General features: G+C 41.5%; 1 protein-coding gene and 1 non-coding gene across 4 annotated transcripts in view; one reads left to right on the forward strand and one right to left on the reverse strand.

The window, feature by feature from the left end:
- Positions 1-1,383: 1,383 nt before the first annotated feature.
- TRNAL-UAG (transfer RNA leucine (anticodon UAG)) lies at positions 1,384-1,465 on the reverse strand. Its single transcript has one exon. It is a non-coding gene; the product is annotated as a tRNA-Leu (tRNA).
- Positions 1,466-15,280: 13,815 nt separating this feature from the next.
- Positions 15,281-24,728, forward strand: part of EEF2K (eukaryotic elongation factor 2 kinase) — an 87,808-nt gene continuing 78,360 nt past the window's right edge. Inside the window, exon 1 of one of the 3 annotated variants that reach the window (XM_020965329.2) lies at positions 15,281-15,710. The gene's annotated coding sequence lies outside the window, so the exon portion shown is untranslated. The remainder of the gene's footprint in view (positions 15,711-24,728) is intronic. The other 2 variants (XM_020965328.2, XM_020965327.2) reach the window with 2 other exon arrangements.

A 24,728-nucleotide genomic window follows, 5' to 3' on the forward strand; every position in this document is an offset into this window, starting at 1 on the left:
CAGACAACTAGGTTCTGAAGACCTCCTCTGTCTGCCAAGATCCATCTCCAAAAGCCTGTTACATCCATTCATACATCAACAAACATTTAGTAAGAGCCTATTCTGGGCAATGTACTGTCCTTGGTTCTCAGGAAGACAAAAAGCCAAAAACAAAGTTCTTGTCTTCTAGGAGTTGTCAACTGAACTCCCTCCCTTTCATCAAGGCCCTCCTCATGAAGCCTCCCCAAACCTTTTCCCAGGTAGTATTCTCTACTTCAAATTTCTCATAGTAACTGCTTGAACTCCACCCCCCTCCACTACTCTCTCTTGTAATATGGATATCTGTATCCTCTCCCATACACTGCAAGCTCCTTGAGAACAGGGTCTGTATCTTATCTATCATTATTTCCCCAGTACCGTGAAACAGTGTTTTGGACAAACAAGCCAAAAATAAACCCTTGCTGATGTGAATTGAATTTCATAGAACCCAAAATGATTATCAAAAGATCAGGGAAGTCAGAGATGCTAACCTCAGTTTATTATAAGTCACATTTATCTAGAACTCTAAAACAGAGTTATTTCATCCAGGTTAGCTCCAAGAACTTTGATTAGACAGTCCTCTATAAAATGAAGAGGTTGGAGAAGGTGATGATGCTAAGTAGATGGTTTGCTCTCCACCCCCAACCCCCTTACCCCAGACAACACACAACACAGGTGTCATTTCTTAGTTCTTGTTATCATAGCCCTTAACCATTGGGTCAGTTCAGTCATTGTGTTTGGGTGACCCCAAAAAGACCTAAAACTTTAGAACCAGCCCACAGGAGCCCTACTTGATAAATCAGTGTTTAAGTCATAGAATTTCCACCTGTGACCTCAGGCAAATAATGACTTCTTAGACTAATAAGAGAGTTAGGCTTGATGACCTTTTAGCTCTAACTGCTTTGCAAAACAAAAAACAAAAAACAAAAAACAAAAACCCACTGGCCTCTTCCCATCTCCGCCCTCTTTCCATTGACACTTATTTAACACTAGAAGTTGTGTCCTGGTCCTGGTCCCCACGTGCTCAGTGTCTGAGCATCTCCAGTCAGAGCCTCTAAACAACAGAAAAAGTGGGGTCCAAGAGCTGCTTCTGGAGGAATTACTTTGTGCCTAGGGATGCCAGCACCCAAGTCACCTAGCCCTCTTCACCTGTCATCCCTTACTTGCTCCAAGGCCATACAGGTGAGCCTTGAAGGCCAGAGTTACAGTCGGCGGCAGCATAGAGGTCAGCGTGGGGCCAGGCCGGAGATGTGCACAATGGAACCGCACAATCTCTAAAACAAACATTGCGATTGGAGAATTGGAGATTAAGGGAGTTGTGAGGAAGCTGCTAAGAAAAATAGTGAGGAGGAAAAACTCCGGTTGTGGCAGCGGTGGGATTCGAACCCACGCCATCGAAATGACTGGAGCCTAAATCCAGCGCCTTAGACCACTCGGCCACGCTACCGCCGCTCACCAAGGCCGCCTCCCAGCTATATGAAGATGACGACACTCCAACCCCCGCCCCCTGGCAAGCAGTCGTAGATCCGCGGATCGTTGAGCTGCTTCCTCTTTGCCCTGAACCAGAAAGGGAGAACCCGGAAGAAGCCCCTGCAGGCTGTGTACAGCTTTGCTCCAGAGCGGTTATCTCGGTTCATTTTTAAACGCTGCTTTAGAACCCGCGGGCACAATAGCCGCAAATCACTAAAGGAAATTAAATTAAATATGTTAGTACGAAGAAGGTGTGTGTACGTGCAGACAGATTTAATCTCAAATGTTTTTTCGTTTCTTCGCGAGCACGCTAACTTCGCTGTGGCCAGCAGATGGCACTGCTGCTTCACTGCCGGCGCGAATGACGGAGGAGCCACGTGGGAGGCAAACACAGAGAAGGCTTCCGGCAACCCCTCCCTTGGTCCCTCGCGCCTGCGCCCTGAACACCTCCGAAACCCTAATCCAGGCGGAGCAGCCCGGGACTCCGGAGACGGCGCCGCCACGTGCAGAAGGCAGCCACGTGGCCTCACTCCCCTACCCCTCCAGGGTGGGCAGGGAAGGCACAGGAGGGGCGAATCCCGCCTCCTATAGGCCCCCTTCGCCTTGCTTCCCTAAGCGAAGAGACCAGAGAGTGGGATTTCCGTATGGGAGGTTCCGTGGGCTTGACCCCATTGACAGACAAGCACAAACACAATCTCCACGTGGATCTGTGGCCTTCCCGAGCCTTGTTTGCAAGAGACACGCCTGTAACATCTGGGTCTTGCACGGGCAAGGCCACGTGCCCCAGAGTTTGCAAAGATGGTCAGGAAGCCCAGACACCCAAAGGCAGGGTTCCCCAAGTTTCCAAAACCTAGACTAGTTTCCTGGGGTTCTTAATCTTTTTTTTGTGCCCTGGACCCCTTAGGCAATCGACTGAAGCCTATCTACCTCTTGTCACAAGAAAGTTTCTAAATGCATAAAATACAGTTACCAAGGAAACCAGTTATATCTAAATATAACTATGAAATATTAGATAAACAAGTTCACATACTCTGGGTTGAGAACCCTAGTTTTAAACCCATACCTGTAAGTGAGAAGAGAGACCGGCGGACCCAGCAATGCCCCATGTATTAGAACTGAATTTGCTTGCGTCAGGAAATTTTCAAGCAGCAATATCTGGATGCCCTAAAGGCCAGCTGTCAGTTGCTGGTCTGGTACAGGTGAGGACCTGCCTATTTCTGTTCATCTCTAAGGGGAAGTAGGGTGGAGAATGTCTCCCAGCCTATTCCAAGATGGGGTGGCTTCAAAAATCTGACATTCATGCATGCCCCTTCACTGGAAGGATCTTTTTCTGAAAAGAATGCCTGAGGGTAAAAATGCCACGTGTTGCTAACTTTCAGAGAAAGCAGCTTGGTGAGCTGCTTGATTTGGTCACTTTGCTGTTTGGACAGAAAGCCATAGGAACATCTGGCCCAGAAAATGTGAAAATTATCTCATCTGCTCCACAAACATTTCTGAAGCCCACAATTGTCTGGATCAAAGCTGTAGTACTGCTGTATTTATAACCAACCAGCAGGCAGGATTTTATGACTTTCCATGGGTGAGGCTGCAGAGACACACGATTTCCAATTCAGCCCTGCCCCATGCAAAAGTAACAAGTACAAAAAACCCTGAACATAAGTTGATTTTAAAAAGCAAGTTCCTGGAAAAATCAAAGTTAAGGCTTTAAGGTTCAAGGAGGTCGACATGGACACTCCTCAACAGTCCAGGTTGGGGTGAGATCTGGGGATCAGAGTTCTTGGGACATAAAGCAGAGAAGGGAGTTGACTCCTACCAGCATGTCTAGTGCATGGTGGCCTGGCTTTGAATGGGAGATAAATGGACACAGCTGGTGTCTCAGGATGGATTTAAAGTCATGTTTTCCTGAGCCCAGGCCCAGCCCCTCTGTCAGAGGCAGCCACCAGCTGAAGTTCTCCAGTACTAGCTATTGCTTAGAAAGATTCGTGTGAATATGTTACACGCAAAAATGTCACCAAAAAAAATCTGGTTGTAGGGGGCAGCTAGGTGGTGCAGTGGATCACCCCTGAAGTCAGGAGGACTGAGTTCAAATCCAACCTCAGACAAACACTTGACACTTACTAGCTGTGTGACCCTGGGCAAGTCAATTCACCCCAATTACCTTTAAAAAAAATCAGGTTCTAAAGACTTTTCACCCCCAACCAAAACAAAATTTTGATACTGTCAGGTTGCAGAGTTAGGGGAGGGGGTGGGAAGGAGCACAACCACAAAGTGATTTGCCTAACACCTTTTAGGAATGGTGCTAATTCCACATGCTATTAGATTATGCTATTTAATCCTCTACCTCCTTCACCCTTCTTAGGGTCCTAAACATAATTACCACTCACACTTCTGCCATATCCTCCTCCTACCTCCTATGTCTTGCCTTTTCCAGTTTATACTAAACTAATTATCATCTTCCTTCTGGCTCTGGGCCATCTACAGTCTTGGGGGAGCTCTAAATTGACCTGGTTTGTTGTGTTTTGACCACCAATGATAAATCTACATAACTGCACTTTAGTAGGCCCTATACAGTGCAATCTGCTCCATCCAGGCAGCTGCAAAATATAGACATTTCCTTACTTTTGTATGTCTCCTAGATCTTTCATCCCTACCTCCCTTAGGGTATTACCACCCTGGGACAGGCCCTACCAGCCTAAGGCTTTATCTACATGATGTCTAAAATATTACAACTAGTCTAACTAATATCCCTACTCTTATCACTTCTAACTTATTAGATTAATAATACTAATTTATTAGAATAAATTAGTAAATTAATTCTAATTATAAATCAGAGTGAGTTTCCTAAGTTGTTTCTTCCACATTTCACATTTGTTCAAAAACCTACAGTGGTCATAGAAAAATAGGTAAGTATAACAGACAATAGGCAAGACCCAGGAGTAACTCAATCAATTAACTGATTAACTCAGGAAAACAAATTACCAGACAAAGAAGTCCATATTCAAAAAGAACTGCTGGGAAATTAGAGCACAGACATGGCTAATAACTAAATATGTTTTGCACCACTATAATAGGTTTTGTTATTTTTACCTTCTCATTAGATGGGGAAGGCAATAAGGGGATGGAGACAATTTGGAACTGATAAAAAAAAATTTTTTTAAGGTTAAAAAAAAAGGTACCACAGACAATGAAGCACTGGCCCTGGATTCAGGAGGACCTGAGTTCAAATGTGACCTCAGACACATAACACTTAACTAGCTGTGTGACCCTGGGCAAGTCACTTAACCCCATTGCATAACCAAAAAACAAAACAAAACAAAAAGTAGAATTGAGCAAGTGGAAGCTAATGATTCCATGAAACATCAAAAAACAATGCAACAAAATCAAAGAATGACAAAATAGAAGAAAATGTAAAATATTGGAAAAACAACTGACCTGGAAAATAGATTGAGAAGATAAATTTAAGAATTATTGGACTACCTGAAAGCCATGATTTAAAAAAAAAGCATAGACATCATCTTGCAAAAAATTTTCAAGGAAAACCTCCCTATTATTCTTGAACCAGAATCTATCAATCACCTCCTCAAAGAGATCCTAAAATGAAAACTCCCAGGAATATTATAGCTAAATTCTACAACTTCCAAGTCGAGGAGAAAATACTGCAAGCAGCCAAAAAGAAACAATTTAAAACTGGTGGAGTCAGAGTCAGAATAACACAAGATTCAGCATTTTATTAAAGAATTAGTGGGCTTGGGAACATGATAGGATGGTAAAGGAGCTAGGATTTCAACCAAGAATTGTCCACCCAGCAAAACTGAGTATAATCCTCCAGGGGGGAAAAGAAATATTAAAGGAAATAAATAATAAAATAAATGATAAAAGGACTTTCAAGTATTCCTAATGAAAAGACCAAAGCTGAACAGAAAATATGATTATCAAATACAAGACTCAAGAGAAGCAGAAAAAGGCAAACAGGAAAGAGAAATCATAAGGGATTCAATAAGGTTAAACTGTTTACATTCCTACATGGGAATATGATACTTGTATCTCCTAAGAATTTCATCTTTATTAGGACAGTTAGAAGGAGTATACATGGATAGAGGACACAGGTGTGAGTTGAATATAATGGGATAACACCTTAAAAAAATTAAGGGGTAAGAAAGAAGAATGCACTGGGAGAAAGCTGAACATTGAGGTAGAATGGAGTAAATTATCTCACATTAAAAAAGGTGTGAAAGAGCTTTTACGGTGGAGATGGGGGGCGGGACTCTTAAATATTACTTTCATCAGAATTGGCTCAAAGAGGGAATAACATACACACTCAGTTTGATATAGAAATCTATCTTACCCTACAGGAAAGTAGAAAGGGAAAGGGACTGGGGTGGGGAGGGAAGGAGGAGCTGATAGAAGTGAGGGCAGAGACTGGGGGAGAAGGTAGCCAGAAGCAAAACACTTTTGAGGAAGGACAAGAAGAAGCAATAGAGACAGTAAGATAAATGGGGAAAATAGGATGGAAGGAAATACACAGTGACCAAAACTGTGAAAAAATTTTACAGCAAGTTTCTCTGATAAAGGCCTCATCTCTCAAATACATAGAGAAGTGAATCAAAATTGTAAGACTACAAGTCATTCCCCAAATGATGAATGGTCCAAGGATATGAATAGGCAGTTTTCATATGAAGAAATCAAAGCTATCTATAGTCATACGAAAAAATGCTCCAAGTCACTACTGATTAGAGAAATACAAATTTAAACAATTCTGAGGTACCACCTCACACCTATCAGATTGGCTAATATGACAGAAAAGGAAAATGACAAATATTGGAGGGGATGTGGGAAAACTGAGACACTAATGCACTGTTGGTGGAGTTGTGAACCATTCTGGAGAGCAATTTGGACCTATGCCTAAAAGGCTATAAAACTGTGCCCATCCTTTGACCCAGCAACAGCACTACTAGGTCTGTATTCCAAAGAGATCAAAGAAAAAGAAAAAAGACCTACACATACAAAAAAAAAATATTTCTAGCAGCCCTTTTTGTGGTGGCAAAGAACTGGAAATTGGGGAATAGTGGAACAAGTTGTAGTATATAATTATAATGGAATATTACTGTGCTATAAGAAATGATGAGCAGGCTAATTTCAGAAAAACCTGCCAAGATTTATGTGAACTGATGTAAAGTGAAGGGAGCAGGACCAGGAGAACTTTGTATATAGTAACAGCAATACTGCATGATGATCAACTATGAATGACTTAGCTACTCTCATCAATACAAAGATTCAAGACAATTCTGAAGGATCTATGATGAAAAATGGTATCTACCTCCAGAGAAAGAACTGATAAAAATCTAAATGCAAACTGAAGCATGATGGTGGTTTTTTTTTACTTTTTAATTTTTCTTGGAGCTTTTTGTCTGCATTTTCTTTTGCAAGATGACTAATATGGAAATGTTTTGCATGACTGCACATGTATAACCTATATCAAATTGCTTGCCTTCTCGATAAGGGGACAGAGGGAAAGTGAGGGAGGGAAAGAATTTGCAACTCAAAACTGTAAAAAAAACAAAGGTTAAAATTGTTTTTGCATATAATTGGGAAAAACAAAATACTATAATTTTTTTTAAAGTTGAAAAAAAAAGAAAATTGGGAAGCAGTTTGGCAGAAAATAGGTTTAGGACAGCTTATTTACTTCCACCAAAAGGGTAAGGTGACCCAGATATCAAAGATCATCATAAAAGTCTTAGAGGAAGACAGGACGTGTCTTTCAGATCTATGGTTGTGAGAAAATTCATAATCAAATGAAGGTTAGGGAAGAGCGCAAGACATGAAATAGACAATTTTATCATAACATAAAGTTAAAAAGCTTTGGGGTGAACATTTCAACTCAATTAACTTATTATGCACTGGTTTGTGCATAATTGTGAAATGCAAAGAACTCTGAAGTATCCCCTCATATCCATCATATTGATAGATATGATAAAAGATTCAAAGGCTATTTTGGAGGATCTGTGGGGTGACTGGGACACTAACTGTTCTAAAAAAACCTCAGAATTATTTGAGAAAAAGTATTAAATTGTTCATACCGTTTGATCCTACTACTAGGCATATGCCTAAAGAGGTTAAGACAGAAAAGTCTCATGTACACAAAATCTTCACTGAGAACAAAGTTGGCACCCATCAATTAGGAACGTCTGAACAAACTTTGGTATATTATTGCACTCTAAGAAATGACAACTATAAGGAATTTGGGGAAATATAGGAAGACTTATAGGAACTGATGTGGGGTGAAGAAAGCAGAACCAGGAGAAGAATACATAAGGGTTCAGGTTAACTGAAGAAATAAGTCAAGTTATCCCACCTGATAGGATTACTGTGAGGATCAGATGAGATAATGTATGTAATGCACTTTGTCAATCTTAAAGCCTACATAAATGTTAGTTATTATGATGACAAGATGCTAAGCCCTGATATTTTTATCAAGCAAGAACTCATCATGATTGCTGATTTGTTATGAACAAATGGATACTTCACTACATGTGACAAAGAGTCTGTTCTGATTGGAAGATTGGCTGAGGGACTTGGTCATGCCCTCTGGGGTCTGTATTAAGTGAGATGGAATCAGAAAGTTGAGGGCATGCAACAGAGAAGAGAAAATGTTCCAGCTAACCCCCTGAGAAGAAATCAATGGGGGAGGAAGAGCAGAACCCTGGGCCACAGGCAAGGCCTTGGTCTCTTCTCCCATACCTCCTTGGCAAGAAGAGCCTCATGAACTTCTAACAGTCCAGAGGATTTGGACTTTTTTCCCCAGAATCCTAGCAGTGTTCCCAGAATAGATGTCCACAGTGTCTGGATTGGAAGCCAAGGACAGAGTAGATTTGCTGAGGAAAGCAGATTCATGACTCTACAAAGAGCTCAGCAGAAAAGTGATTCCATACCTGAGGGGTACACTTTGAGAATCTGGACGAAAGGATTTCTGGGAGCTATAAGTTACCCTTTTGTCATAGGAGCCCTCTAAGCTTGAGTCCAATCTTCTCTTAGATTCTGTAGGTATTGTTGGAAAAATGTGTCACAAGTCATTGGCAGAGAGGAGAGCTGTTTTGTACCAGCTGCTCTTACCCTACCATCTTAATAAATACTCCTTTCTAGAAGCTAATTGTCTGAATAATTAATGATCATGGTAGGAAACACACTGGTTGGGGCTCATGATCTATAGCAGGGGTCAGCAGAGTATTGCCAGAGGGTCAAATCAGGGCTGCAGCCTTTTTTGGTCCAGCCTCTGAGCTAAAAATTGTCTTTATTGTTTTAAATATAATAAAACTTTATTTTAAAAACCATTCTTAGCTCCCCATACAAAACGGGCAGAGGCTGGATTTGGCCCACATATAGTGCATACATTATAGTTATAGCACCCCAACCCCTCAGCTACCCCTAGATCCCTAAGGAAAAATAATGACGTGTCAGCGCTTTGGGGAGTTGGTTTTTTTTGTTTGTTTTCTGGTGAGGCAATGAGGTTAAGTGACTTGCCCAAGGTCACACAGCTAGTAAGTGTCAAGTGTCTGAGGCCACATTTGAACTCAGGTCCTCCTGACTCCAAGGCCAGAGCTTTACCCACTGCACCATCTAAATGTCCTTGGAGTTGTTTTGTTTAACTACACATATTTATTGCAAAGATTTTGTTTTGTTTTCCTACCCTTCCCCCTCCCCCCAAGTGGATAGGAGAGAAAATGTTTGTTTTGTTGTTTTAGTCCTGACTCTTCCTTCGACTTCATTTGAGTTTTTCTTGGCAAAGATAATGGAGTGGTTTGCCATTTCCCTCTCCAGCTCATTTTACAGTTGACGAAACTGAGGAAGCAGTGTTAAATGACTTGCCCAGGGTTACACGGCTAGTAAATGTGTGAGGCCAAATTAGAACTCAAAAATACAAGTGGCTTGGGGCAGCTAGGTGGCGCAGTGATAGAGCACCAGCCCTGAAGTCAGGAGCACCTGAGTTCAAATCCAGCTTCAGACACTTGACATTGACGCTTACCAGCTGTGTGACCCTGGGCAAGTCATTTAACCCCGACTGCCTCACCAAAAAGAAAAAAAAATTAAAATGTAAAAAAAAAAAAATAAAGTGGCTCCAGACCCTGTATTCACTGTGCCACCTAGTTGCCTTAAATGCTTGTTAATGTAACTTTAAAAAATAACAATAAATTACGCCAATACTTTGTCACAATTTATTTTGGGTTTGTTTTTTTTTTTAGGCAATTGGGGTTAAGTGACTTGTCCAAGGTCACTCAGCTAGTAAGTGTCAAGTGTCTGAGGCTAGATTTGAACTTGGGTCCTCCTGACTTTAGGGCTAGTGTTCTATCCACTGAGCCACCTAACTGCCCCACTTTGTCACAATTTAAAAAAGAAAATAGAGAACATGGGCAGTAGTCCCTCCTCATCCAGTAGGAATGAAAGAACTTTTTCTCTCTTTTCCTCCTTTCATTATAAAACAAAATAGATATAACAAAAATAAGATTTTCCAAACAAAAAGACACGGGTTACCTGTCTTTTTGAAGACTTCCCTTAGGTTAGTGCCTCTCATTCTTTCGCCTTAAGAAGTCAGTGGTCTTTGTGGAAAAACGAGTTCCACTATGAAGCCATCCTCCTTAGCAGTGTGTTAAACTCCATCTTCCAATCAAGATCTAGTTAGTTTTAATACAGGGTCTGAAGTAGTGATCATAAGCCCCAGGGATTTGTGCGTATGATTTGATTATAACTTGCCTTTACCCAAATTGTCATGTTGCCCTCTGAGGATTTTCCACACTGCTTCCTAGAAGCCATTTTCTGCTCCTCCTTCAGCTTATTACATTTATTGTTAATGTTCTCTCCTCCTCTCTACTTTATAGATGAGGGAGCTAAGATATAGAGAGGCCAAGGAAACCTGCTGAGGACCACACAGCCAGCCAGCTACAAAGTTGGGATGGAACCTTGGGCTCCTGCCATAAAATCATTCAATATTGTTGGAGGAGTTGTGAACTGATCCAACCATTCTGGAGAGCAATTTGGAACTATGCCCAAATGGCTATAAACCTGTGCCTACCCTTTGACCCAGAAATAGCACTTCTAGGTTTATATCCCAAAGAGATCATAAAAAAATGGAAAAGGCCCCACATGTAAAAAAATATTGATGGCAGCTCTTTTTGTGGTAGCCAAGAATTGGAAATTGAGGGGATGCCCATCAGTTGGGGAATGACTGAACAAGTTGTGGTATATGAATGTAATGGAATACTATTGTGCTATAAGAAATGATGAGCAGGCAGCCTCAGAAAAACCTGGAAAGACTTAAATATACTGATGCTGAGTGAAGTGAGCAGAACCAGGAAAACACTGTACACAGTAACAGCAACATTAATGTGATGACTAACTTTGATAGACTTAGCTCTTCTCAGCAATGCAAGGATCTAAGACAGCTCCAAAAGACTCATGATGGAAAATACTATATCCACATCCAAAAAAAGAACTATGGAGTTTGAAATGCAAATTGAAGCCTACTATCCTCATTTTTTTTTCCTTTCTTGTGGTTTTTCCCTTTTGTTCTGATTCTTCTTTCACAACATGACTAATGTGAAAATATGTTTAATATGATTGTACACGTATAACCTATATCACGTTACTTGCTGTTTTAGGGAGTGTGGAAGGGAGGGAGAAAAAAATTTGGAACTCAAAATCTTATAAAAGTGAATGTTGAAAACTACCTTTACATGTAATGAAGAAAAATAAAATACTATTAAGTGGGGGAAAAAAAAGAAAAATGAGTCTGCTATTGAGCAGTGACAAGGCAGCAAGTGACTCTACCAATATTGAGGCAGACATCCATCATTTTCCCAGGCACTCTTCAAAGGGAGGTTCCAAGAGAGTGATGAGAGAAGGGGAGGAGTACCTCAGTCTATAAAAAGGCTGGGGGGAGTATATGTGACTGACCTCTGCCTGGACACTCATTAGCTCAGGGTATATCAACATCACCACTGTTAGAATGATATCAGAGCAACATCAGCCCATTTTGGAAAAAAACATTTGACTAGCAGGTAGGGTTAATTTCAATTCAATAAATATTTATTAAAAGATTACTATGTGCCACTGTGTTAAGTGCTAGGAATACAAAAAGAAGCAAAAAAAAAAGTCCCTACCCTTCAAGGAGCTTACAATTTAATTACAAAGCACAAACCTGGGTTACATAGGAAATATCAGCAAAAAGCATTTGGTTTCTGAAATAAGGCACCAGGCAACAAAATAAGTCAAGCCTTAGCAAGTTGGCAGTATCTAAAATCAGAAGAGTCTATGTTTGAGCTAAAAACATCTGCTCTTGGCCATGTAGACCCCTCAGCAAGTAATTTCATTTCATTGAGCCTATTTCCTTACCTCTAAAATGGGGAGAAGAGTATTTGCCACAGGGTTGTTGTGGGAAAAGCATTTTATACACTCTAAAGCACTCTATAAAAGAGGAAGAGGAGGAAAAGAAGATGATGGTGATGATATTCTAATGGCTACTTCACTCATTGCACTTTGCTATTCATTTCAAGTGGCAGGAAAGGAGAGCCTGGAACATTGCATGATTTTCTTTTTTTCTTAATAAATTAATAAAATTTATTTATTTTTAGCTTTCATCATTCACTTCTTCCATAAGATTTTGAGTTCCAATTTTTCTGTCCTTCTCTCCTACAAGAAGAAACAAAAAAGAGCTAAGTCTATCATAGTTGATCATCGCACAAAGTTGCTGTTACTGTGTACAATGTTCTCCTGGTTCTGCTCACTTCACTCAGCATCAGTTCATGCAAATCTTTCCAGGTTTTTCTGAAGTCTGCCTGCTCATCATTTCTTATGGAACAATAGTATTCTATTACATCCATATCCCACAACTTGTTCAGCCATTCCCCAACTGATGGGCATTCCCTCAACTTCTAGTTATTTGACACCACAAAAAGAGCTGCTATATACATTTTTGTACATGTCAGTCTTTTCCATTTTTTATGATCTCTTTGGACACAGACTTAGTAGTGGTATTGCTGGATCAAAGGGTATGTACAATTTTATAGCCCTTTGGACATAGTTCCAAATTGCTCTCCAGAATGGTTGGATCAGTTTACAACTTTACCAACAATGCATTAGTGTTACAATTTTCCCACATCTTCTCCAACATTTATCATTTTTCTTTTCTTTACTAATTCATTTTTCAAAAGAAACCTTGGTAAAAGTATTCTCTGCCCTGGAAAGTTGTAAAAATAAATCCATAACTTCCTTTTCTAGCTCTGTGTGCCCAGCCTACAGATCTGGCAAAATGCTCTAGTTTAAATCTCAATGTCTCTCTCTCTCTCTCTCTCTCTCTCTCTCTCTCTCTCTCTCTCTCTCTCTCTCTCTCTCTCTCTCTCTCCTCTCCCTCCCTCCCTCCCTCCCTCCCTCCCTCCCTCCCCCTTCCTCCCTTTCTCCCTCTCTCCTGCTCTCCCTCCAGGCCTCCTAATTGCCCCTCTCACCACTGCATTTGAACAGTAATTCAGAGTTTAGTAATGTGAGTGGGTAAAATCTTTGCCATATTTGCAGGCAAGATAAAATAAATATTTAAATATAAAAGAGTGAACAAATTATTAAGAAACAAAGATAAGCTAGATGAGGGGAAGGAGAGACATCAGACTCAAAAGAAAGGAGGAAGGGCACAAGCACTTTGCAAATCTTATCTCATTTGATTTTTACAACAACCCTGGGAGACAGGTGATATTATAATTACCATTTCACAGTTAAGGAAACTAAGACAGACAGATTGACTTGCCCAGGGTCACAAAGCTACAAAGTATGTGAGGTTGGATTTGAACTGGGGTCTTTCTGACTCCAGGCCCAGCACTTAATCAACCCATAAACACTTATCAAGTGTCTACTATGTATCAGTCAGGCACTGTACTAATCCACTGTGCCAACTAGTTGACTCAAAAGAAAGGAAAGGAAAGATAAGGGAAATTAATCACTGCCTTATGTTTTTACTCTGTATGCATTTCAGAAACACGGTATTCTCCTCAATACAACTAGTATAAAATTCACCCACACTAATTTAGATCCAGAGCTGGCACAAGTAACCTCGTGGCTGCAGCCCTTCTGATACTTCTATGGCAACCAGCCCTCCTCCTCTCCTGGCACTCTTTTTTTTTTCTCTGTCCCACAATTCCAAAAGAAGAGAAAGAATGGCTTATAAATCCAAATTAGCCGCTCTGCCAGAATTCTAGGCAAACCTGCAGGGTGTAGGGGGTAAGTGGGGATATGTGGGGCAAAGGACACTTGGAGATTTCTGCCCCAAACCAGTGAGTACTCCCCTGTAGCATCCTGCTTTTGGAAACACCTGGAGTTGGCCATATATCAGTATTTCATATACTGTGGTGAGCACAGTCAAGCTTTTGTCCCTCTAGTAGAATCATCCTGCCAGGAGAAATTAGCATTTTCCTCAAAGTGTGGTCCATTCATTCATTCAACATTGATTTATTAAGTACTGCTAGGCAATGTGCTGGATGGTAAAGGTGCAAAGATAAAAAAGCAAACAGCCCCTGAGTCTAGACCTCAAGATGTTTATATACTATTGAGGTAAAATGAAAAACAGTTAGCAAGTAATTACAAACTGTACACAAAAGGATGGGTGGGGCAGAGGGACCAGAAATGCCTCAGGTAAGAAGAGGTGGCACTTAGGTTTAGCCTTGAAAGAAGGTAGGGATGACAAAACATCAAATATCAGGAGGGAAAGCATTCCAGGTGTGGGGGACTGACAGCTGGTACAAAGGCCCATAGATGGCAGATGAAATATCTTTGAAGTGATACAAGTAGACTATTTTGATTAGAATATAGAGGGGAATAATGTGTAATAAGCCTGGAAAAGTTGGCTGGAGCTAGGTCGTCTTATTATACCCTTTAGATTTTTCACTCCAAGACCTTACATCTGATAACCCACACGCTCACCAGAAAAAAATGGTGGACTCAGTCTTCAGTGCCCACATCTAAAAGGCCTAAGTCAATTCAAGTCCACAAATTTACTGAGGCCTGCTTTTGGTAAAGAAAGCTTATAATGGGTCATGGCATAATTTCCCCAGTGGTCCTGGGCATTTATTAATGCAATTCAATAAATATTTAACAACTACTACGTGCTAAGCGCTGGGGATACAAAAAGAGGTAAAAGACAATGTGCTCTCAAAGAGCTTACAATCTAATGGGGGAGACAACATGCAAACAAATATTTATAAATCGAACCATAAATTGGAAATAATTAAAAGAGGGAAAGCACCTGAATGAAGAGGGATTGGGGAAGGCTTTCTGTATACAAGGTGAGATTTTGGTCGGGACTTAAAACAAAGAAAGAGAAAGTTCCAGGTACGGGGGTAAGAGAGACTATTAAAACTATTAAAACAGAAAAAAGTCTACAACTCTCAAGAAGTGAATGGTGAAATTTCAGACTGCCTGGGAAAGGCTTCAGGAAGTGATATTTTTAATAGCCGAAGTTCCTACACTTACACCTTCCTTTCTTCCCCCCCTACCCCAACCCCTATTCAAATTGCATCACATAAGCAAACTGCCAGTGGCTTTTACGTTACCTAGTGAGACAGCCTCTGGGGTTCGAAGGAACCGAGCCAGAAGAATTCTGAGCACAGTCTAGCTAGCTGGGGGTGGGGGAGGGCGTGTGTGCAGAGTGACTCCGCCCCGGAGCCCATTGACCCCGCCCTCCCCCGAGGATCAGCCAATCCCGAGGCTGAGGTTCTTGAAGCTGGGCAGAAGAGCGCCGCCGCCGTTGTCCCGACGGAGGGTCTGTGCGCATGTGACAGTTCCCAACCCAGCCAAGCCTCTCCGCGGTACCGCCCACGCTCTAGCTCCGGCACCAGGCTCGCGGCCAGGCAGCATCGGTTGCACACTTCTCTATCTCCCTAGAGCTCTGCACCAGCTGGCTCGGGGTCTAGATTCCAGCCCGGTCGCTGCAGCTCTCTCAGCTCCTCGGCTCGCGCCCCTCGCCCGAGCCCCGGGGCTCGCGCCTTCCCGGGAGCGTTCCATCCCGGCCCGCGCGCTCCACTCGCCCGGCTTGCCCGAGCTGCCGCGAGCTCCCTGCCTGCCCCTTCAGCCCCGAGGCGTTTGGGGGGCCTACCTGTCGTGCACCCTGGAGCTCCTAGGCGAGAGAAGCTACAAACTCCCCTGCTTCCTGGCAGTCGTTTGGGGCTGCAGCGGTCGCTTGCCTGTGGAAGGTACATAGGCCTGATGGAAAAATGAGGTTCTGTGGGGATCGGGGGCGGGGGAAAAGAGACTAGCAGCCCCCGTGCATTTCTTCGGGGCAGCCTTCGATGTTTTCGCTGCTGTTATATGTTAACTTCCTTTCCCTGTAGGACCCCCCCTTCCCCTGTTTGGGCCAAACCCGCAGGGACACCCCCCCCCCCGGTGTACCTCTTACCTCACTGCAGAAGGGGTTGGGGAGGCCAGACCATTTCATTGCTAAGGGAGCCTTCAGTCTTTCAGACTGCTCGGTATATGCAGAATGAGGGTGTCGTATCTCTCCTAGCACTGTGTTCTGCCCGTAGTAGGCACTTAACATGTTTCAAATGGAAATGCTTTGCATCAGAGGGCTAAACGGGGGAGGGTTCCTTCTTATCCCATGCTTCGCTTAGTTTTCTGCTCGTATTTTGCTTGCAGCGGGTTTAGGAGGTAGTAATGATAGTGATAATGAAAGTGTGGTTATCTTAGTGAGCAGCATCCAGTGTCTAGGCAGAGGAGGAACCCCAGGGATGGACCAGCCCAGAACATCTGGGAGACAAAAGCCTCTCTATCTCGGGTGGTTTCTAGTTTTCCTGGAGACGCCCAGATCTGCTAAAGAAGTGGACCCCTACAGTTCCTTGGGTGATTCAAGCCAAAGAAGGGTATTTGTGTTTTTCTGAATGATCTGGGTAATTAGAGCTATGCAGGCCTGTCTTTTGTTGCAATATTGAGTTTTGGGTCTTTTTGTATTTGTTTTTTGTTCACATGGCAATATATCTTAAAAGGAGAAGGTGCTGGGTCTGTGGAGGCGGCTAATGAGGTCATTAATATGCATGCTGGTTACCCAGTGGGAGGAGGAAAGTTGGGCTGAGCTGGCATTGTTGTTGAAATTGACTTCCAAGTTGACAGCTGGGAGTAACGGTTGTGACAAATGGAGGCCTGAGGGAATTTTCTTGCCGGTAGTTTGGAAGAAGGAATTTAATCCTTGTATTGGGATTGCTAGGTTCCCTACTCCTGGAATAGACACACTGCCCTCACTTTGGTAGGGAAAGGTCCCAGTTGCTTCAGTTCTCTGAGCTTGAACCTCTTATAAATGTTTCCACCCTTTAGGTTTGAAAGAAGACAGAAATCCTTGGAGGGGAGAAGGGAAAGGCTCCTGTGAAGATGAGCCAGGCAGCTCTTGGACAGCAGAGCTTATTCTAGACTCAGGAAGGCTGCATAGGACCTATGTTTGGAGGTTTTAGAGAAGAGGAAACTGAGGGACAGGGAGAAGTGAGTTGGCCGGAGTCACTCAGTGGCCCAGTCAGGACTAGAACCCTAAGTCAGGACTAGAACCCTGATTCTCCATTGTTCACTCCACCATACCATACTGTTTCAGTAAAACAGGGAAGCTGTAGTCACATGGAAAACAACTTAGTGCATTGACTTATGGACAGTGAGCAACCTATTGATACAGGGCTCTGCCACTAACTTGCTGGCTAGTCTCATCAACCTCAGTGGACCTCACTTTTCAAGAGGCAGCACGATGTGGTGAAAAGACCTCTGGGATTTAAGTCACTCACCTCTTCAGGACTTCAGTTTCCATATCTGTAAAATTGGAATAATAACTCAGCTGTCACCTGGTTATTGTAAAGAAAGTGCTTTGCAAACTTTGAAAGTGTCATATCGGTAAAACTTATTTGCTTACCAGTTAAATCAGGATATTGGAGTATGGACCATGTCTTACACATATTTTATATCATGCTTATTAAATTCAGCACCTAGCAAGTTTCAAGAGCACCCAGTAAATATTTACTGAATTAATTGATCACTAATGTGATTAATGGGGATAGGAAGAGGCCCTATCACATAGTCTTGCTCCCAAGAGGACATGACACATACAAAGAAAGTCAACTTGGCATTGTGGAGTCAGAAGTTCTGGGTTCAGATCCAGCCGCTGACCAACTAGCTGTTGGTCCATGAGCAAATCATTTGTTCTCTTTTTGCCTCTAGTTTCAGCATCTGTAAAATGTGGATAATCATAAGAGCAGGACTTTCCACACAGCATTGTTGTGAGGCTCAAATCAGATAATATATGTAAAACTGTGCAAACTTCAAAGAACTATGTAAATGTCTTATTAATAACAAAAGAAAAATACAATACAAGATAGAATGTGTTAAGTCCTAGGTGACTGGATAACAGGATTTTAGAGCCAGCTGGGAGCCTTAGAAATCATTTTAAAAATAAACTGGAGCTCAGTTAATGGAAGGATCTTAGCAGGGGTCACACAGGTGATAGACTGAGTGATAGACTGACAATGAATCCCAGAGCTTTTGACTTCAGTTCTCTTTTCCACTGTGTTTAAGTCCTCCTCAACTGAGCATTATTCTGGTGTCCAGGGTGATCAGGAGTGGGAGAGGGGAGAAGGCAGGAAGGACATGTGACTTAGGTTTCTAGCTGAGCCTGAAAGGATAAGACAGATAAATGGCTGGAGAGGATTCAAACATAAAATTGGGTATGAAAATGGGAGAGTGCATAGGGTTTTCGGGGAACTGTTGACTGATTTGACTGGAGCTGATGGAATGATATGATACACTGGAAATAATAATAACTCACACTTACTTACACTTTAGAAAGTTTCCCAAATGCTTTCCTTACAACAGTGTTGTAAAGTAGGTAGTGTAAATATCATCATCTCTATTTACAGATGAGGAAATTTTGGTTTTCACCTGGTTGTATTTTCGTCCAGATCCCATTCTCCCCCTTCCACAGAGCCATACCATATAACAAATAATATTTTTTTTATAAATTTTTTTATTTTTAGTTTTCAACATTCACTTCCACAAGTTTTTGAGTTCCAAATTTTCACCCTATCTCCCCCCTCCCCCCCCAAGATGGCATGCATTCTGAATATCCCTTCCCCTAGTCTTCCCTCTCTTCTATCTCTCTCCCCTTCTCTTATCCCCTTCCCCTTCTGTTTTCCTGTAGGGCAGGATAGACTTGTGTATCCCATTTCCTGTATTTCTTATTTCCCAGTAGCATGTGAAAACATTTTTTTAAAACATATGTTTTTAAAACTTTAGGTTTCAAATTTTCTCTCTTCCTCCCTCCCCACCCACCCTCATTAAAAGGCAAGCAACTCAATATAGGTTGTACATGTGCAGTTATGCAAAACACCATAGTAGACATGTTGTGAAAAAACTAACTCTATTTCCCTTAATCCTATCCTGCCCTCCCATTTATTCTATTCTTTCTTTTGACCCTGTCCTCCTCAGAAGTATTTACTTCTGATTACCCCTTTCCCAATCTGCCCTCCTCTCTATCATCCCTGCTCTCTTGTCCCCTTCTCCCCCTATTTTCTGTAGGGTAAGACAGATTTCCATACCAATTGAATGTGTATGTTATTCCCTCCTTAAGCCAAATCCTATGAGAATAAGATTCACTCATTCCCTCTCACCTTCCCCTTTCCCCTCCACTGTAAGAGACTTTTCTTTCTGTTTTTTTTTGTGAGATAATTTACCCCATTCTACCTCTCCCTTTCTTCTTCTCTGAGTATAATCCTCTCTCATCCCTTAATTTTATCCTCCAGATATGACCCCTTAATCTTCAACTCACCCTGTGCCCTCTATCTATCTATCTACATATACATACATATAATTTTTTTCCTCTACCCTAATACTGACAAAGGTCTCATGAGTTATAAATATCATCTTTCCATGCAGGAATGTAAACAGTTCAATCTTAATAAGTCTCTTATGATTTCTCTTTCCTGTTTACCTCTTCATGTTCCACTTGAGTCCTGTATTTGAAAGTCAAATTTTCTATTCAGCTCTGGTCTTTTCATCAAGAATGCTTGAAAGTCCTCTATTTCACTGAATGACCATTTTTCCCCTGAAGGATTATACTCAGTTTTGCTGGGTAGGTGATTCTTGGTTGTAATCCTATCTCCTTTGCCCTCCGGAATATTATATTCCATGCCCTGCTGTCCTTTAATGTAGAAGCTGCTAAATCTTGTGTTATCCTGATTGTGTTTCCACAGTACTTGAACTGTTTCCTTCTGGCAGCTTGTAATATTTTCTCCTTGACCTGGGAACTCTGGAATTTGGCTACAATATTCCTAGGAGTTTTCCTTTGGGGATCTCTTTCAGGAGGAGATCTGTGGATTCTTTCAATTTCTATTTTGCCCTCTGGTTCTACTATATCAGGGCAGTTTTCCTTGATAATTTCTTGAAAGATGATGTCTAGGCTCTTTTTTTGATCATGGCTTTCAGATAGTCCAATAATTTTTAAATTCTCTCTCCTGGATCTATTTTCCAGGTCAGTTGTTTTTCCAATGAGATATTTCACATTGTTTTCTAATTTTTCATTCTTTTGGATTTGTTCTACTGTGTCGTGATTTCTCATAAAGTCACTATCTTCCAATTGCTCTATTCTAATTTTTAAGGAAGTATTTTCTTCAGTAAGCTTTTGGACTTCCTTTTCCATTTGGCCAATTTTTCTTTTTAGGGCATTTTCTCCTCATTGGCTTTTTGGACCTCTTTTGCCATTTGGGTTAGGCTATTTTTTAAGGTGTTATTTTCTTCATTATTTTTTGGGTCTCCTTTAGCAAGCTGTTGACTTGTTTTTCGTGATTTTCTTGCATCACTCAGTTTTTCCTCTACTCCCCTTACTTGCTTCTCAAGATCCCTTTTGAGCTCTTCTAAGGCCTGGGACTGATTCATATTTTTCTTGGAGGCTTTGGATGTAGGAGCTTTGACTTTGTTGTCTTTTTGTGCTGCTTGCTCATGATCCCGGCCAATTACTTGAGTTTTAAACTCTTTGTTAAGGTACAAATCTGCTTCCAATGTGGAGAATGTACTGTCCCAAACTTTGGGTGTTTGTACAGCTGTTTTCAGAGATACTTGTAGGGACCTGTAAATTTTCAGTTGTTCCAGGGTGATATGATAAGGGGTGAGGTGTTTACTCCTTTCCTGGCCTGTGATTACAAGTGCTCCTTTTTGTCCTGTAACTGTGAAGAGGGGGTTCCTCTCCACAGCCACTACAAGCTCCACCACACCAGCACTCCTCCTCACCCCAGCACCGCCGCCCAGAACTGTGGCCCAGATCCAAACACGGGCAAAGCAAAAGATTCCTGCCTCAGCACTGGCAAAGAGATCCCTGCAATCCCTCTCTGATCAGCCACTGGATTCCCCCTCAGTCTGTGGGCCAGAAGCTCAGGAAGCAGCTGCCCCTGCCAGGGCCAAGCTCTTGGGGAATGGAGGTGAGACCCCGCCTTCCTTTCTCAGCACTGTCAGAAACAGACTTTTCCCACTGACCTTCTAAATTGTCTTTGGCATTGGTGGATTGAGGAGTCTGGAAACCTCCACAGCTGCCCAAGATTCAGTCCTCTGAGGCCTGCTCCAGGTTCACTGCAGCCTGCGTGCCCATGCCACACTGTGCTCCCAGCCCGGCATGATACACCTTTCTGATCAATCATCCAGGTTGTCTTGGGCTGGAAATTTGTTTCACTCTGTCTTTTTGTGGGTTCTGCTGCTTCAGAATTTGTTTAGAGCAATTTTTTTATGAGTATTTGGAGGGGTTTGGAGGAGAGCTCAAGCAAGTCACTGCTTTCACTCCACCATCTTGGCTCCACCCCAACAAATAATATTTTTTAAAAAGAAAAAAAAAAGAGATGGGGGGAATAAGCAAAATCAGTTTGATGCCATAGACAAGTCTGAAAATATATTAGTATATTACAATACAAAGGTTTTTTGAGTGGGGATGTAAGATCTAGGTTCTAACCTTAACTCTGTCACAAAGCATGTGGTGTCAGGCAAGTCATAGCACATCTCATTTTAAATTTTTTCCTCTGTCCAGTGAGAAGATTAGACTACATCTGCTCTTCCAGCCTTTTCCAGCTCTAACATTCTAAGACTTTTTTGTTTTCCATCACCTCCATTGTTGCTTCTTAACTTTTTAGGCTCAACTGAGGTCTCACCTCTTCTAGTAATCCTTTCCTTACCTCTTGGATTATAGATGGTAGAATTAGAGCTGGAAGGGGCCTTAGAGCACTTGAGGTCAGCTCCCATCATTTCACAGATGAGGAAACTGAGGTACAGAGAGATTAAGTGGCTTGCCTATGGCCACATAGTAATATAGGTTACATATTTACAAGTAAATATCTTAGCAGGATTAGAAACCAGTCTTCCTGACTCCAAATCTAGTTCCCATTCCACTAGGTCAGGCTGCTTCCCCTTCTTTTACTTTCTACTTATTAATTCTCCCTTCTCAAATTACCTCCCTTAATTAGAGTGTAAGTTCCTTGAGGGCAGGTGCTGTTTTATTTTTATATTTGTTAACCCGATCACCTAGCACAGTGCCTAGCTTTTAACAAATGTTTGTGAATTGAATTGGTTGAGGAGAGTACTGGGAAGGAAGTTTGTACTGGTATGTGGGTTTGCATTGAAATTGGAGTATAGGATGGTGCTCAGGTGGGATCTGCATAATGAAGTCTGTTCATAGTCTATTTCTACAATCATCCAAATAACTTCATTGCTTTTCCTTGTGGGTAGTTAACACAAAGTGGCCTTTTACTAAGGCATTAAGTTATTTGAGACTTTGTCCTGTTTACATGGGTGTAGGAGAAGAGATCTCTTTGAATTTTCCTGTCTAGTACATGCCACTCCCTTAGTCTATCTCTTCTCCCTTTGCCCGTAACTTTTCTGAACCTCTTAGAAATAGAGGAATTCACTAGCCCACATCAGAAGGGGAAACCCAGTAAGTGGTTGCCATAACTACCTAGCATTAGGGAAGGAGTTCGAGAGTGTTGGCCTCCAGTCTTCAGGAGAGCAGAGAAAGACAACTGTTGCTGAAATGGCTGATGGCAAAGTATTATCAGTCACCTATTACCAGTAAATAAATAAACCCTGGCAACCTGAATGCACCAATCTTTTCCTTTAAGAATATCAGATCTGGGATTTAGACATAATGGGTGATACAATAAGCAAATTAGGAGAGCAAGGAATAGTTTACCTGTCAGATCTATGGATAAAGAAAGAATTTATGACCAAGCAAGAGATAGAGAGCATTATGAAATGCAAAATGAATAGTTTTGATTACATTAAACTAAAAAGATTTTGCACAAAGCCAATGCAACCAAGATTAGAAGGAAAGCAGAAAGCTGGGAAACAACTATTACCAGTGTTTCTGGTAAAGGCCTCATTTCTAAAGTATATGCAGCACTGAATCAAATTTATAAGAATGCAAGTTATTCCCCAGTTGATAAATGGTCAAATGATATGAACAGGCAGTTTTCAGGTGAAAAAATTAAAGCTATCTGTAGTCATATGAAAAAATGCTCCAAATCACTATTGATTAGAGAAATGAAAATTAAAACAACTCTGAGGTACCACCTCACATATCAGATTGGCTAGTATGACAGAAAAGAAAAATGATAAATGTTGGAGAGGATGTGGAAAAATTGGGACACGAATGCACGGTTGGTAGATTTGTGAACTGATCCAACCATTCTGGAGAGTAATTTGGAGCTATGCCCAAAGGGCAGGCAAACTGCATACCCTTTGATCCAGCAGTACCACTACTACCACTACCCAAAGAGATCATAAAAAATGGAAGAGGGGGCAGCTAGGTGGCAGAGTAGTAGAGCACCAGCCCTGTAGTCAGGAGGACCTAAGTTCAAATCTGGCCTCAGACACTTATGACTAGCTGTGTGACTCTGGGCAAGTCACTTAACCCCAATTACGTAAAAAAAATTGGAGAAGGACCTACATGTACAAAAATATGTATAGCAGCTCTTTTGTGGTAGCAAAGAATTGGATTGAGGGGATGCCCATCAATTGGGGAATGGCTGAACAAATTGTAGTATGTGAATGTAATGGAATACTATTGTGCTATAAGAAATGATTGGCAGGTAGATTTCAGAAAAATCTGGAAAGATTTGCATGAACTGACGCTGAGTGAAGTGAGCAGAACCAAGAGAACATTGTACACAGTAACAGCAACATTGTGTGATAGAACAATTTTGATATACTTGGTTCTTCTCAGCATATTGCTGATCTAATGATCTAAGACAATTCCAGAAGACTCGTGTTGGAAAATGCTATCCACATCAAGAGAAAGAACTATGGAGTCTGAATGCCAATCGCAGCATTCTGTTTTTACTTTTTCTTTCTTTCTTGTGGTTTTTCCCTTTTCTTCTGATTCTTATTTCACAACATGACTAATGTAGAAATATATTTAATATGATTGTACATGTAAAACCTATATTAGATTGCTTGCCATTTTGGGGAGGGGAGGAGAAGGGAGGGAGAAAAAAATTTGAAATCTTATAAAATCTTATAAAAGTGAATGTTGAAAACAAAAAAAAAAGCTAGATTTTTTTAACCTATTATTTAAAAAAAAAGAAAAGAATATCAGCTCTGGGCAAGTGAGTTTGACGGCTTTTGTAACCACACACTTTCTAGGCAGAGAGAAAGAAGAGTTCTCTGGAGTTTTCCATTGGAGAAGATCCTAGAAGAAAGATGCTTGCCTGTCTTGGAGTCATTGGGAAGTATATAGTGCTTTAAGGGCCCCATGACTCAGGCATTTCGATCATGGTTTAGTAGTTTCCTGGCTTGAAATAAAATTACAGCCCTATAGTCTTTTCTCTCCTTCTGGTCTCTTTAGTGCTAGGGGAGATAGTACAGCCTGGGAAGGTACCAAATGGTTAGAAGGCCACAGCACAAAGGCTAGCCACAAAATGACGTAGTTGAGGTTAGGAAGCTGACACTGGACCCAAGCTTCTGCATTTCAAGAGCATCTTGATTATACCCTTTCTTTCCCTAAAGACTCCCCTGAATTTTTTTAAACTAAGAAATTGCTATGGTAAATTGAACTCTGATGGCAAGAGTTTGTTGTGACTACTAATAATAACTGACTTTTGGAGGGGAAAATTGTGTGGAATTTATTACATATTTAAAAGAGCAAGACTATGAAATGGAGATTCACAATTTCGTTCATGATCCTCCCCCTGTGATCCTCCAAGTATATGGAAGTT

Source organism: Phascolarctos cinereus, unplaced genomic scaffold (genome assembly GCF_003287225.1).
Source record: "Phascolarctos cinereus isolate Bilbo 61053 unplaced genomic scaffold, phaCin_HiC Scaffold_4;HRSCAF=312, whole genome shotgun sequence".
Taxonomy (NCBI): domain Eukaryota; kingdom Metazoa; phylum Chordata; class Mammalia; order Diprotodontia; family Phascolarctidae; genus Phascolarctos; species Phascolarctos cinereus.